This window comes from Coregonus lavaretus (assembly GCF_964263955.1).
Source record: "Coregonus lavaretus genome assembly, chromosome: 13".
Classification (NCBI taxonomy): domain Eukaryota; kingdom Metazoa; phylum Chordata; class Actinopteri; order Salmoniformes; family Salmonidae; genus Coregonus; species Coregonus lavaretus.
Genome location: NC_140000.1, coordinates 11,925,835 through 11,939,887, shown reverse-complemented (window position 1 = coordinate 11,939,887; position 14,053 = coordinate 11,925,835).

Sequence of the window (14,053 nt, the reverse complement as noted above, 5' to 3'; positions counted from 1 at the left end):
ACGCATGTCAAAAATGTTATAAATTGATTTGCATTTTAATGAGGGAAATAAGTATTTGACCCCCTCTCAATCAGAAAGATTTCTGGCTCCCAGGTGTCTTTTATACAGGTAACGAGCTGAGATTAGACTCTTAAAGGGAGTGCCCCTAATCCCAGCTTGTTACCTGTATAAAAGACACCTGTCCACAGAAGCAAGACCAACGAGCTCTCCAAGGATGTCAGGGACAAGATTGTAGACCTACACAAGGCTGGAATGGGCTACAAGACCATCGCCAAGCAGCTTGGTGAGAAGGTGACAACAGTTGGTGCGATTATTCACAAATGGAAGAAACAAAAAAGAACTGTCAATCTCCCTCGGCCTGGGGCTCCATGCAAGATCTCACCTCGTGGAGTTGCAATGATCATGAGAACGGAGAGGAATCAGCCCAGAACTACACGGGAGGATCTTGTCAATGATCTCAAGGCAGCTGGGACCATAGTCACCAAGAAAACAATTGGTAACACACTACGCCGTGAAGGACTGAAATCCTGCAGCGCCCGCAAGGTCCCCCTGCTCAAGAAAGCACATATACATGCCCGTCTGAAGTTTGCCAATGAACATCTGAACGATTCAGAGGAGAACTGGGTGAAAGTGTTGTAGTCAGATGAGTCCAAAATGGAGCTCTTTGGCATCAACTCAACTCGCCGTGTTTGGAGGAGGAGGAATGCTGCCTATGACCCCAAGAACACCATCCCCACCATCAAACATGGAGGTGGAAACATTATGTTTTTCTGCTAAGGGGACAGGACAACTTCACCGCATCAAAGGGACGATGGACGGGGCCACGTACCATCAAATCTTGGGTGAGAACCTCCTTCCCTCAGCCAGGGCATTAAAATGGGTCGTGGATGGGTATTCCAGCATGACAATGACCCAAAACACACGGCCAAGGCAACAAAGGAGTGGCTCAAGAAGAAGCACATTAATGTTCTTGAGTGGCCTAGCCAGTCTCCAGACCTTAATCCCATATAACATTTGTGGAGGGAGCTGAAGGTTCGAGTTGCCAAACGTTAGCCTCGAAACCTTAATGACTTGGAGAAGATCTGCAAAGAGGAGTGGGACAAAATCCCTCCTGAGATGTGTGCAAACCTGGTGGCCAACTACAAGAAATATCTGACCTCTGTGATTGCCAACAAGGGTTTTGCCACCAAGTACTAAGTCATGTTTTGCAGAGGGGTCAAATACTTATTTCCCTCATTAAAATGCAAATCAATTTATAGCATTTTTGACATGCGTTTTTCTGGATTTGTTGTTGTTGTAATTCTGTCTCTCACTGTTCAAATAAACCTACCATTAAAATTGTCACGATCGTCGAAGGAGGAGGACCAACGCGCAGCGTTGAAAGCGAACATATTTTATTTATTAGAAAGAATGACACGAATAAAACAACAAACGATAACGTGAAGTCCTTCGTTAACACACATAAACCAACACGGAACAAGATCCCACAAAACACTGTGGAAAAACAGCCTGTCTAAATATGGTTCCCAATCAGAGACAACCAGCAACAGCTGACACTCGTTGCCTCTGATTGAGAACCACTCTGGCCAACATAGAAACACAAGAACTAGAACAGAAACAAAGAGCACAAAACTCTACACACCCTGGCTCAACATAAAAGAGTTCCTAGAGCCAGGGCGTGACAATTATAAACTGATCATTTCTTTGTCAGTGGGCAAACGTACAAAATCAGCAGGGGATCAAATACTTATTTCCCTCATTAAAATGCAAATCAATTTATAACATTTTTGACATGCGTTTTTCTGGATTTTTTTGTTGTTATTCTGTCTCTCACAGTTCAAATAAACCTACCATTAAAATTATAGACTGATCATTTCTTTGTCAGTGGGCAAACGTACAAAATCAGCAGGGGATCAAATACTTTTTCCCTCACTGTGTGTAACCAAATAAGATAATCATTACAACACTAATGTAAAAACTATATTGTGTGCCTGTGCGTGTGGGCTGTGGGGGAGAGAGAGACAAAGAGAGAGAGGGAGACAGAGTTAAAATTGGATTCAGAGCTCTTCCGAGTCAGAGCTCCAACATGCAGGACTAAGTGAAATAAAGGTAGAGGTGGCTATTCAACAGCCTGATGGTCTGGGGGTAGAAATGATTGGCCAGTCTTCCAGTTTTCGCCATAATGCTCCTGTGCCACCTGCATCTGAGTAATGGAAACGGGAAGAACATGCCATGGCTCGGATGGCTGAGGTCCCTGATGTTCTTCCTGGCCTTCCTGCGACACCTGGTGTTGTAGGTGTCCTGGAGGACAGGTAGTGTGCACTCAATGGTGCCGTCGGCTGCGTGTATCACCCTCTGAAGCGCCTTGTGTTCCGCGGCGGTGGAGTTGCCATACCAGGCTGTGATGCAGCCCGAACTATGATCAGGAGCAACTCTGTTTGGCGTAAGGGGGTCCAGAGGAGGTGAAACACACATCAGGACAGTTTTGGCCAGCGAGCATCCAGGAGAGAGAAGTCAGCGCAGCATCAGTTGTTCCTCATGGGGCTCAGTAACAAACCTCCTCAATTGTGATTTGTCAGCTCTTCTCACCCCTAGGACAAGCATAGAAATAATAGAATGAGAGACAGAGAGCACCAGGGCTGTTACTCTGTGGGTAAAAAGACAGGGGACAAGGGACATATCAAGCTGGTGTCATGTGTATGTGTACTTACCTCACTAGAAGTCTCAAACTCAGTGAGTTCTTGGAAGAATGAGGCAATGTAGGGATTGAGAACAAAAAGCTGGCTTCCTCTGGGCCAACATGTCATGCACTTTGTTCCATCTTCAGGATTCATCATCTTGGGTTGATTTGAAACTACAGCATATATCCAATATAGTTTATGAAATCAATTGAGGCATTGAACAAATACAAATAAGACAGCCAGATACACCTACTTCAAACCCTGGCAAACTAATACAACATTGCTATTGCCTACACAATATCACAGACTCACAACATTTTCCTTTCTAGCTGTGCCACCAAATGTTTGCGAACTACTGGTAAAGTGAACAGGTTAAGCTAATACCGTAACATTATGGTAGAATGTTTTTTAAATTAAACAAAAAAACGGTTAGCGGAAGAGGCAATATGGACAATCCTGGCCTACAAAACAATGATTTATGTTGCGCAGTTGAGAGCCAAGTGAACCGAATCACACAGGGTTGTGACAGCTAAGGAGGACACTGTCCCAGTGTTTTTGCCATTTATGCTCTTCTCATTGAGGGGAATATATCACGGTGACATCTAGATAGCTACCAATATTAGTTATTTATTGTGTAGGCTGCTATCCTACTTGAAATACTGTATAATTCTGGGAGGGGAAAATTCACCATGTTACTAGTTTCCACCACCGACAGCTAATAATAATAATAATATGCCATTTAGCAGACGCTTTTATCCAAAGCGACTTACAGTCATGTGTGTATACATTTTTAAGTATGGGTGGTCCCGGGGATCGAACCCACTACCCTGGCGTTACAAGTGCCATGCTCTACCAATTGAGCTACAGAGGACCACATACTAGAGCTAGAGATTTACGAGCAATTTAGAGCAGACCGAAATGGCTTTTGTCAACTTGAGCTAAGTTAGCTAGCTAGCTAGCAAGCAAACGTTAGCCAGCTATCTAGCTAGGTTAGCTAAGGATACATACAGTAATTCAACGTTGGCTAGCAATTGTGGGGATTTGTTTCTCATAGCTGGATGGGATGAATAGCTTAGAAGGAATGCAATGGTGATTAAACATAGAAGGTTTGTACTGTACTGATATAAATTGTTTCACATAACAAGCTGTGATTCATGTGAGGAACGTTAGGGGGTAGGATGAGATAAGAACTTGTGTCTCAAAATACTATACTACACTGCTTCTTTGTGATCTGTGAACCGTCCAAGGACATGGGTACTGCAAAAAAGTGCTGACTTTCTGGATAAGTTGCAAAACAACTAGATGCCTGGCAACAGTGTGCAACAGTGGAGCGCCAAGAGGCTGGGACCAGCCTGAGCGCCAGCGATAGGTTGGGCAAGTCTAAACCACGCCCAACCTCTACCCTGATAGGCCCAGCAAGGAGCGGTAACTATCACTGTCAGGGTATTTAAAAGAACAGCCTGTAACAATGGATCAGTTCTCTGTCTGCCCTGCGTGGTATTTCAGTGAGCCCGTATACGAACCATCATACTTATCATACATACATTTTGCATATAATAAATTTAGCTTGGATTGAATATCTCTTGATTTTCTCTTATTCCAATACCAGATTTGAATTACACAATTTCTAACAATTGGTGACCCCAACGTGATCTGGTAGCGGAACTTCGCTGGAATTCATCCAGCCCATTGGACATCGCTGTCGTCGAACGGTGTGATTCACCAAGTGCCCGGGCTTCTAAAAACAGGTAAGCAGACACCTATTGTTATGTAACTAAAGTTCTGCACATTGGCTTTATCGAAATTAATTTTGTGAAGCACCTGTTTGATGTAAGTGAACTATATTACTCTATAAATAACGATTATAGATTACTAATTCGATTTTATAAGATACCATGCAAATGTTTGATAATTCTGACGGTTAAACCCATGGGATAATAGGAGGCTGTGTGCTCCATAGTAGAAGGAGGCTGTGTGCCCCATAGTAGAGGAGGCTGTGTGCCCCGTAATAGAGGAGGCCGTGTGCCCCATTGTATACCTTTGTTATCTGTGAGTCCTAAGAAACTTTAGTTGTGTGACAAAGAATTACGATTGTGTGTCGAATGTGAGTATACCTTTTATGACTGTGTGACATATTTGACTGTATGATAGGAGTATGACTGTGTATTGTGAGTGAATGCTATAACTGTGTACAATTTTTGCTGTGTGATAACTGTATACTACGTTTAACTGTGTAATAACTGTGTACCATTTTTGGCTGTGAATACAAATAATATTTTAAAACAGTAAATAATTAGAATTACAATTAGGAAATAAAGTTTAAATTGTGCAAACGTTAACAAAAGACACCCATAGGAGGTACATTAAATAGATAGGCAGTGCAACGCTATTGACACGTATCAGCAAAGGCTAGGTACGGCTAAGATCAGAGTGTTGTCGTATGCATGAGAGTGTGAATGATAAACCTGTATACCTTGATAGAAAACTAATTGGGAATTAAATACGTCTGTGGCTGTCCAAACTGTATAATTTGTGAATAACTGTTGGGTTTGTGGTTGCTTAAACCGTATAACCCGTTAATAACAATTGGGAACATAAAGGTATAGCGATGAATGGCTAGTGTGACTGAACTGAAACGTTTGAGCTGACATGATTGAACTGTGGCGTTTGATGTTTGACATAGCATAATACTGGTTTTGAATAGTTGTGTCGAAGCAATTCGGTTTATTATTTGATTTAATGTTTGATGTTCAACATAGCACAATACTGGTTTTAGGTGCTTGGGTTGAGGCTATTTGGTTTATTATTTGATTTAACGTTTGATGTTTGACCCTGCAAAATACTGGTTAAATAATTAGACTGAAGTACTTTAAATAACGGCAGAATATTGGAAACGCTAAAACGAAAAACAGACAAAGCCTGTTCCCAGAAGGGAGAGTTGCGAGGGGAGGGGCTGGAGACAGCGAGAGTGTGGCTTTTGAAGAGTCAGGAGAGAAAAGGGGGGTGATTTGTGTCGATTGAGAATTGGCTAAAAACACCACGAAGCGATTGTTTGAGAGGTGCCTGTGGGTTTCTGACGATATATACGTATGAACTTGCTCACCCGAACGTAGACGTACATCATGGGTGAGAAAGTAGAGAATATTTACATTTGCATTTTTGGTAATTCGGCAGACGCTCTGGTACAGAGCGACTTATGGGAGTGATTGGGGTTGAGTGCCTTGCTCAGGGGCACATCGGCAGATTTTTCACCTGGTCGGTTCAGGGATTGGAACCGGCGACCTCTCGGTTGTTGGCGCGGCACTATTGGTCACTAAGCTGCCTGCCGCCCCATATGAGTTTAAGGTTGTGCCGTTGTTTGATCATGTGATAAGGTTTAATGGGTAATCAGACCATAACTAATGTGGTTATGGAAGTAATGTATAGATAGTGGAGACCCAATAGGGGGCTCCATTGAACTATTATGGTTTATTTGGCATTTCGGTGGCATGAGGTGAAGTCTGTGTGTATGAGTGAATTCAATGGCTGGTGTGGGTGGTGACCGGATGCTACTGAGTATTTGGTTTGGTAATGTTGAATGGACGATTTGTAGCGTGTTTTGGGGTTAAATAGAAAAACTCACTTATTCAATAGGGAATGGGTGAAGGGAGAGAGAGTTTTTTGCTGAGGTGAAAGCTAGTGTGATTTTCATTTGGTGACGTCACTTGCTCTATGAACTGGAAGTAGTTGCTTTAAGAGAATCGCAGATGGTGTGGAGTGACTAGCAATGTATGTAGAGGGTCCCTGGTTCGAACACAGGTAGGGACAGTAGGTAAAGCTTTCGCATTGGGGCTATAGACCTAGATTACTATGTGGATTGGGAAATGTGAAAGGTTGAATTAGATAGCTTAAGTAGAAGTATTCTAGAAAGGTCTATGAAAATATGTTACTAGGTCCCCGCCCCTTCCCCGTTGGATAGAAAGGAGCAAGGGGAGGGGTGAGAGAAAGTTCAAATGTTAGGAACATCATTAAATGTATGCTTATCAACGATAGCAAGTATTTGTTTAATTAATTAGGGCCTAATCAGAGAGAACAGTTAAAGAAACTGAAATGGGTTAGCGGGAAAATACAAATAGTTGGTAAATTTTAGAACGATAATTTATTTTCGTTACGGGGAAGCAAGTGTTGGGGGAATAGCGCCTGCCTGTGGTGGGTTCTGGATTTGTTATAAACAAACTTATATTTTAAACTAAAGTGATGGAATAGGCTACAATTATAACATTATCAGAAAAAAAGGCACAATTTAATGTGAAATAGTTATTACAATTATTATTAATAGTTATTACAGTTATTATCATTGATCCAGTAATGATAGAAGGATAGTAGAGGAAAGGCAAGGGATTAAATCTCATTTAGGGAAATAAGAAGAGTATGAAATATTAGGGAGAAAATGCCATTAACTGAGGGAACATTTGATGTAACCGTGATTGTATTGGCTAAAAACTGAAATATGACATTTACAGGGGGGACAGGAACAATAGAAGGGGAGACAGATTTTCCTAGGGGGTTGATCAAATAATTGATAATGGATCATTTGAGATGAGATCACATGTAGCAGAGTTAGGGTAATCAATTAAATAATCATTGTATACTCGAGGAATTTTGAGTGGTTTTATGGATTAGTAATGAGGAATTAGATTGATACAAACATTTATTGATGGGTTAGGATTGGGGATATCTGTATCATGTTTTGTGTGTACTACCATCTTTTGATTATAACCAGGAGAAAGAGATTAGCTCATCTCATTGGAATGTTGCAAAGGGCTAGGGGGAGCAGTAGTGAAGTTAGGCAGTATTTAGGTAATAAAAGTGAGCAACCAAATTAAGTGAGGCCTGGCTATTTGTGGTTGTTGTTTTTCAAATTGGGTTTTTCAAACAAAAAAACAACACACCTAGTATGATGTTTATAAAGCCTTGTTGTTTCAATTTTGTGGGGTTTTCAGCAGGTCAAGGGTGATAGGTCTTAGAGGAGCACGCACAGTGAATTTTATGGAGTTTTTTAGGTTTTGGCTGAGTTTGGGGTATATATGATTTCTTATGAGAATGAATGTCATGAGGACTTAATGAACACTTGGGATAACTAACATTTATGAAATTTTAGAATAATGGTAATGTTTAGTATACTATGGGATGGAACAGTTGGTTGAATGATTTCAATGGCCTCTGAACTCTGTTTTAACTTTCTGGTGTTAATTAATCATCCACACTAGTAAATTCTAAAGGCATGAGAGGAGGACTTTAAGATAGTAAAATAAACTAAGTTAAGGGTAATTTATAATACTGTGAAAAGTGTGAAGAAGTGTCACGGTTTCGGCCGAGGCTGCTCCTCCTCCTTGTTCGGGCAGGCTTCGGCGGTCGTCGTCCCCGGAGTACTAGCTGCCACCGTTCGATGTTTCATGTTTGTTTGGTTTTGTCTGGTTGTACACCTGTCCCTTGTTAGTGTTTGATTGTGTTCCCTATTTAAGTTTCGTAATTTGGTCAGGTGTTATGTGTGATTGTTTGTGTCAGCTGTTCATGTTGATGGTGTTTTGCTCTCATTCTGGTTGTTTGAGAGTCCGCACTGCGTGCGCTTTTTCTTGTTTTTACGCACTGTGTTGTGTGCGTTTTGTCGCTCTTGCCTCCCCATTGGGTTGGCTATTTCTCCTGTTTTGGAGTTGTTTTTCATCACTAAAGACTGTTGACGAACACTTTTGTGCCTGCGCCTGATTCCCTGCACCACATCCACACTCAGCGTTCTGACAGAATCACACATCACCCATGGAATCAGCAGGAGCAACCGCGCCAACAGCGAGCATGGAAGACCGTCTTCGGGGGCAGGAGGACCGGATTAACCAGGTCTGTCATGCCCTGGAGGGGGTGATGAACACTCTCCACCGATGGGAGACCAGCGGGGTACCCACGGCCCCACCTACCGGACCATCCCCATCGGTCAGTCCTCCTGTCCAACTTCCGGAACCCAGTGGGATTCGGCTCTCGCTCCCGAGGGCGTACGACGGCTCCGCTGCCGGGTGTCAAGGGTTCCTGCTGCAAGTGGAGCTCTACATCGCCACCGTACACCCGGCGCCCTCGGGACATGAGAGCGTCTCCGCCCTCATCTCCTGTCTCACCGGCAAGGCGTTGGAGTGGGCCAACGCCGAATGGAGGAGAATGGACGCCGCTACCACTACCTATGCGGAGTTCTCCCGCCGCTTCCGTGCTGTGTTTGACCATCCACCGGAAGGGAAGGCGGCGGGGGAGCGTCTGTTCTACCTCCGACAGGGGATGAGGAGCGCCCAGGACTTTGCTCTGGAATTCCGGACTCTAGCGGCAGATGCAGGGTGGAATGAGCGGGCCCTCATAGACCACTTCCGTTGCAGCCTCCGGGAGGACGTCCAGAGAGAGTTGGCGTGCAGGGACACCTCGTTGACGTTTGACCAACTTGTCGACATGGCCATTCGGCTGGATACCCTGCTCGCCACTCGTGGACGTCCCGGGTGGGGTTCGCCCATTTCACCCTCCAGCACCTCCGAGCCGAGCCCTATGGAGCTCGGGGGTGCTGGCGCTAGAGAACGGAGGAGTAGGAACCCGAGGGGGGCCGTTCCCTGCACTAACTGTGGCCGTGGAGGGCACACCGCGGCTAGGTGTTGGGGAGGGTCCCCCGGTGGAGGAGAAGGCAGGCCACGCATTGGGGGGTCCCCCCAGGTGAGTAGGCGCCCTACTTACCCAGAGCTTTCTGTCGTTCACCTAACCTTGCCTGTTTGTTTTCCACAGGTTGCACCTCGTTCCCAGCATAAGGCGCTGGTAGATTCAGGCGCAGCTGGGAATTTTGTAGATCGCCAGTTCTGTGTAGAGTTAGGGATTCCTCTCCTTCCCGTTGATAAGCCTTTCCCTGTTCATGCCCTAGATAGCCGTCCGTTAGGATCTGGGTGGATTAGGGAGGTCACGGCACCCCTTAAGATGATGGCGCAGGAGGGTCATGAGGAGACGATTCAGCTCTATCTGATTGACTCTCCTGCGTATCCGGTGGTGCTGGGCCTTCCCTGGTTGATGACCCATGACCCTACTATTTTGTGGCGAGAGAAAGCTTTTAAAGGGTGGTCTGCCCAGTGTGAGGGGCGGTGTCTGGGTGTTTCCATAGGGGCGACCTCGGTGGAAAGTCTGAATCTAATGCCGGCACTGCATATTCCCCCCGAGTATGAGGATTTGAAACTGGTGTTTAGTAAAACTAGGGCGGCGCAGCTGCCACCTCATAGACTGGGGGATTGTGCGATAGATCTCCAGTCAGGAGCAGCTCTCCCGCGGAGCCATGTGTATCCCTTGTCTCAAGAGGAGAGGAAGGCCATGGAGACGTACATCGCTGAGTCTCTGAGACAGGGATACATACGGGCCTCCACTTCACCCGCTTCCTCGAGTTTCTTTTTTGTGAAGAAAAAGGATGGAGGTCTGCGCCCGTGTATTGATTACCGCGGTCTCAATCAGACTACGGTGAAGTACAGCTATCCACTTCCTCTGATTGCGACTATGACGGAGTCATTACACGGTGCTCAGTTCTTCACAAAATTGGATCTCAGGAGCGCATATAACTTGGTGCGCATTAGAGAGGGCGATGAATGGAAGACAGCGTTTAGCACGACTTCCGGACATTACGAGTATCTAGTCATGCCATATGGGTTGATGAATGCTCCCTCAGTCTTCCAATCCTTCGTCGATGAGATTTTCCGGAACATGCAGGGACAGGGAGTAGTCGTGTACATAGACGATATTCTGGTGTACAGTCCTACCCGTACAGAGCATGTAGCCCTGGTGCGCCGAGTATTGAGGAGGCTGTTGGAGCATGACCTATATGTCAAGGCAGAGAAATGTCTGTTCTTTCAGAAGTCGGTCTCCTTTCTGGGTTATCAGTTATCTGCGTCAGGGGTGAAGATGGAGGTGGACCGGGTGTCAGCTGTGCGTAATTGGCAGACCCCAACCACTGTGAAGGAGGTGCAGCAGTTCTTGGGTTTTGCAAATTATTACCGGAGGTTTATCCGGGGTTTTGGACAGGTGGCAGCTCCCATCACGTCTCTGTTGAAGGGGGGTCCGGTGCGCTTGCGGTGGTCAGCTGAGGCGGACAGGGCTTTTGGGAAACTGAAGGACCTGTTTACCTCGGCGCCGGTGTTGGCACATCCGGATCCCTCTTTACCTTTCCAGGTAGAGGTAGACGCGTCAGAGGCCGGTATAGGGGCCGTTCTCTCCCAACGGTCTGGCACACCACCTAAACTCCGTCCCTGTGCTTTTTATTCTAAAAAGCTCAGTCCGGCGGAGCGGAATTATGACGTTGGAGACAGGGAGCTGTTAGCCGTGGTACAGGCCCTAAAGGTGTGGCGGCATTGGCTTGAGGGGGCTCAACACCCTTTCCTCATTCTAACTGACCACCGTAACCTGGAATACATCCGGGCAGCTAGGAGACTGAATCCTCGCCAGGCCCGCTGGACTATGTTTCTAGCCCGGTTTGTGTTTAAAATCACTTACATCCCTGGGTCCCAGAACGGGAAGGCAGATGCTCTGTCTCGGCGGTATGACGCGGAGGAGAGGTCCGTTGAGCCCACTCCCATACTACCAGAGTCTTGTCTGGTTGCACCGGTGGTGTGGGAGGTTGATGCCGAGATCGAGCGGGCGTTACGCACCGACCCAAGTCCTCCACAGTGTCCAGTGGGTCGGACGTACGTTCCGCTCGAGGTACGCGATAGCCTCATTTATTGGGCTCATACGTCCCCCTCCTCTGGACATCCGGGTATCGGCCGGACAGTTCACTGCCTTAGCACTAAGTGCTGGTGGCCAACGTTAGCCAGGGATGTGAGGATTTATGTCTCCTCCTGTTCGGTGTGTGCCCAGTGTAAGGCGCCCAGACATTTACCCAGGGGTAAGCTACAACCCCTGCCCGTTCCACAACGACCCTGGTCCCACCTCTCGGTGGATTTTGTTACCGACCTTCCCCCCTCACAGGGGAATACTACCATCCTGGTCGTTGTGGATCGGTTCTCGAAGGCCTGTCGTCTCCTTCCCATGCCGGGTCTACCCACTGCCCTACAGACCGCTGAGGCTCTGTTTACCCATGTCTTCCGGCATTACGGGGTACCCGAGGATATAGTGTCTGATCGAGGCCCCCAGTTCACCTCCAGAGTGTGGAGAGCGTTTATGGAACGGTTGGGGGTTTCGGTAAGCCTTACCTCGGGTTACCATCCGGAGAGTAATGGGCAGGTTGAACGTGTTAACCAGGATGTGGGTAGGTTTCTGAGGTCCTATTGCCAGGGCCGGCCGGAGGAGTGGGCGAGATACGTTCCTTGGGCCGAGATGGCACAGAACTCTCTCCGCCACTCCTCCACCCAACTAACCCCTTTCCAGTGTGTGTTAGGGTACCAGCCGGTTCTGGCACCTTGGCACGAGAGCCAGATCGAGGCCCCTGCGGTGGATGAATGGGTGCGGCGCTCTGAGGAGACATGGAACGCTGCCCACGTACATCTGCAGCGGTCCATCCGTCGGCAGAAAACGAGCGCCGATCTCCACCGCAGTGAGGGGCCTGTGTACGCACCTGGAGATCGAGTCTGGCTCTCGACCAGAAACCTGCCCCTCCGCCTGCCCTACCGGAAGCTGGGTCGGCGGTTTGTGGGGCCATTCAAAGTCCTGAGGAGGTTGAACGAGGTGTGTTACAGGTTAGAACTGCCTATTGACTATAGGAATATTAACCCTTCGTTCCATGTGTCTCTCCTCAGGCCGGTGGTAGCTGGTCCACTCCAGGAGTATGAGATAGAGGAGACTCCTCCGCCCCCGTTGGACATCGAGGGGGCTCCGGCGTACACTGTGAGGTCCATCCTTGATTCGAGACGCCGGATGGGGGGTCTTCAATATCTCGTGGAGTGGGAGGGGTACGGCCCGGAGGAGCGGTGCTGTTTGCCGAGGAGGGACATATTAGACCAGTCCCTGCTGACCGAGTTCCATCGGGGTCATCCTACGCGCCCTGCTCCGCGTCGTCCTGGTCGTCCCCGAGGCCGGGGTCGGCGCACGGCTGGAGCCGCGCGTCAAGGGGGGGGTACTGTCACGGTTTCGGCCGAGGCTGCTCCTCCTCCTTGTTCGGGCAGGCTTCGGCGGTCGTCGTCCCCGGAGTACTAGCTGCCACCGTTCGATGTTTCATGTTTGTTTGGTTTTGTCTGGTTGTACACCTGTCCCTTGTTAGTGTTTGATTGTGTTCCCTATTTAAGTTTCGTAATTTGGTCAGGTGTTATGTGTGATTGTTTGTGTCAGCTGTTCATGTTGATGGTGTTTTGCTCTCATTCTGGTTGTTTGAGAGTCCGCACTGCGTGCGCTTTTTCTTGTTTTTACGCACTGTGTTGTGTGCGTTTTGTCGCTCTTGCCTCCCCATTGGGTTGGCTATTTCTCCTGTTTTGGAGTTGTTTTTCATCACTAAAGACTGTTGACGAACACTTTTGTGCCTGCGCCTGATTCCCTGCACCACATCCACACTCAGCGTTCTGACAAGAAGATTATAATTTGGTAATAATATATATGATTTGAACCATAAAATAACAGAAGAGAGAGTGGAGGGATGGCAATTGGATAATGAATTACCGATATTATCTAAGTAATTGTTTAGGTAGGTGGTAATATTGACACATGGGCAAATCATGTGTCAAAAGGGGGATGGTAGGATTAAATAATAAATATATACGAAGGAGAGGACAAAATACTTAAAAAAAAAACAAGAATAGAAATTGAGAGCTGAACATGTATGTGTGAAGATAGTTTATTAACCACAACCGTATGTCAGAGGTTTTGTGCCCCACAGGTGAACTAAAGGAGAAGGTGACCCTATGTCAGGGGTGCTGAAGGTGGGTGTGGTGAATGAATCAAGCGCAGGAGGCAAAGGTACAGTCCAAAAGACTTTAGTGCAATATCCACAAGAGAAAAGCACATAATAGCCCGAAGGCGAAAATCACGGTGCACACAGCCGTCAAATAAACGGCGCACAAACATGTGCAAACAAACCTCTCCAAAACACTGGAGGGAGGAACAAAGCTCCAACACGAAAACAGAAATGGGCAATCACACACAAACACAGACACACACAACGAGAACTAAATAGAACACTAACGAGGACTAACTAGACACAGGTGTACAACATCAAGACAAAACCAAACGAACATGAAACATAGATCGGTGGCAGCTAGTACTCCGGGGACGACGACCGCCGAAGCCTGCCCGAACCAGGAGGAGGAGCAGCCTCGGCCGAAACCGTGACAGTACCCCCCCCCTTGACGCGCGGCTCCAGCCGTGCGCCGACCCCGAACTCGGGGACGACCAGGAGGACGCGGAGCAGG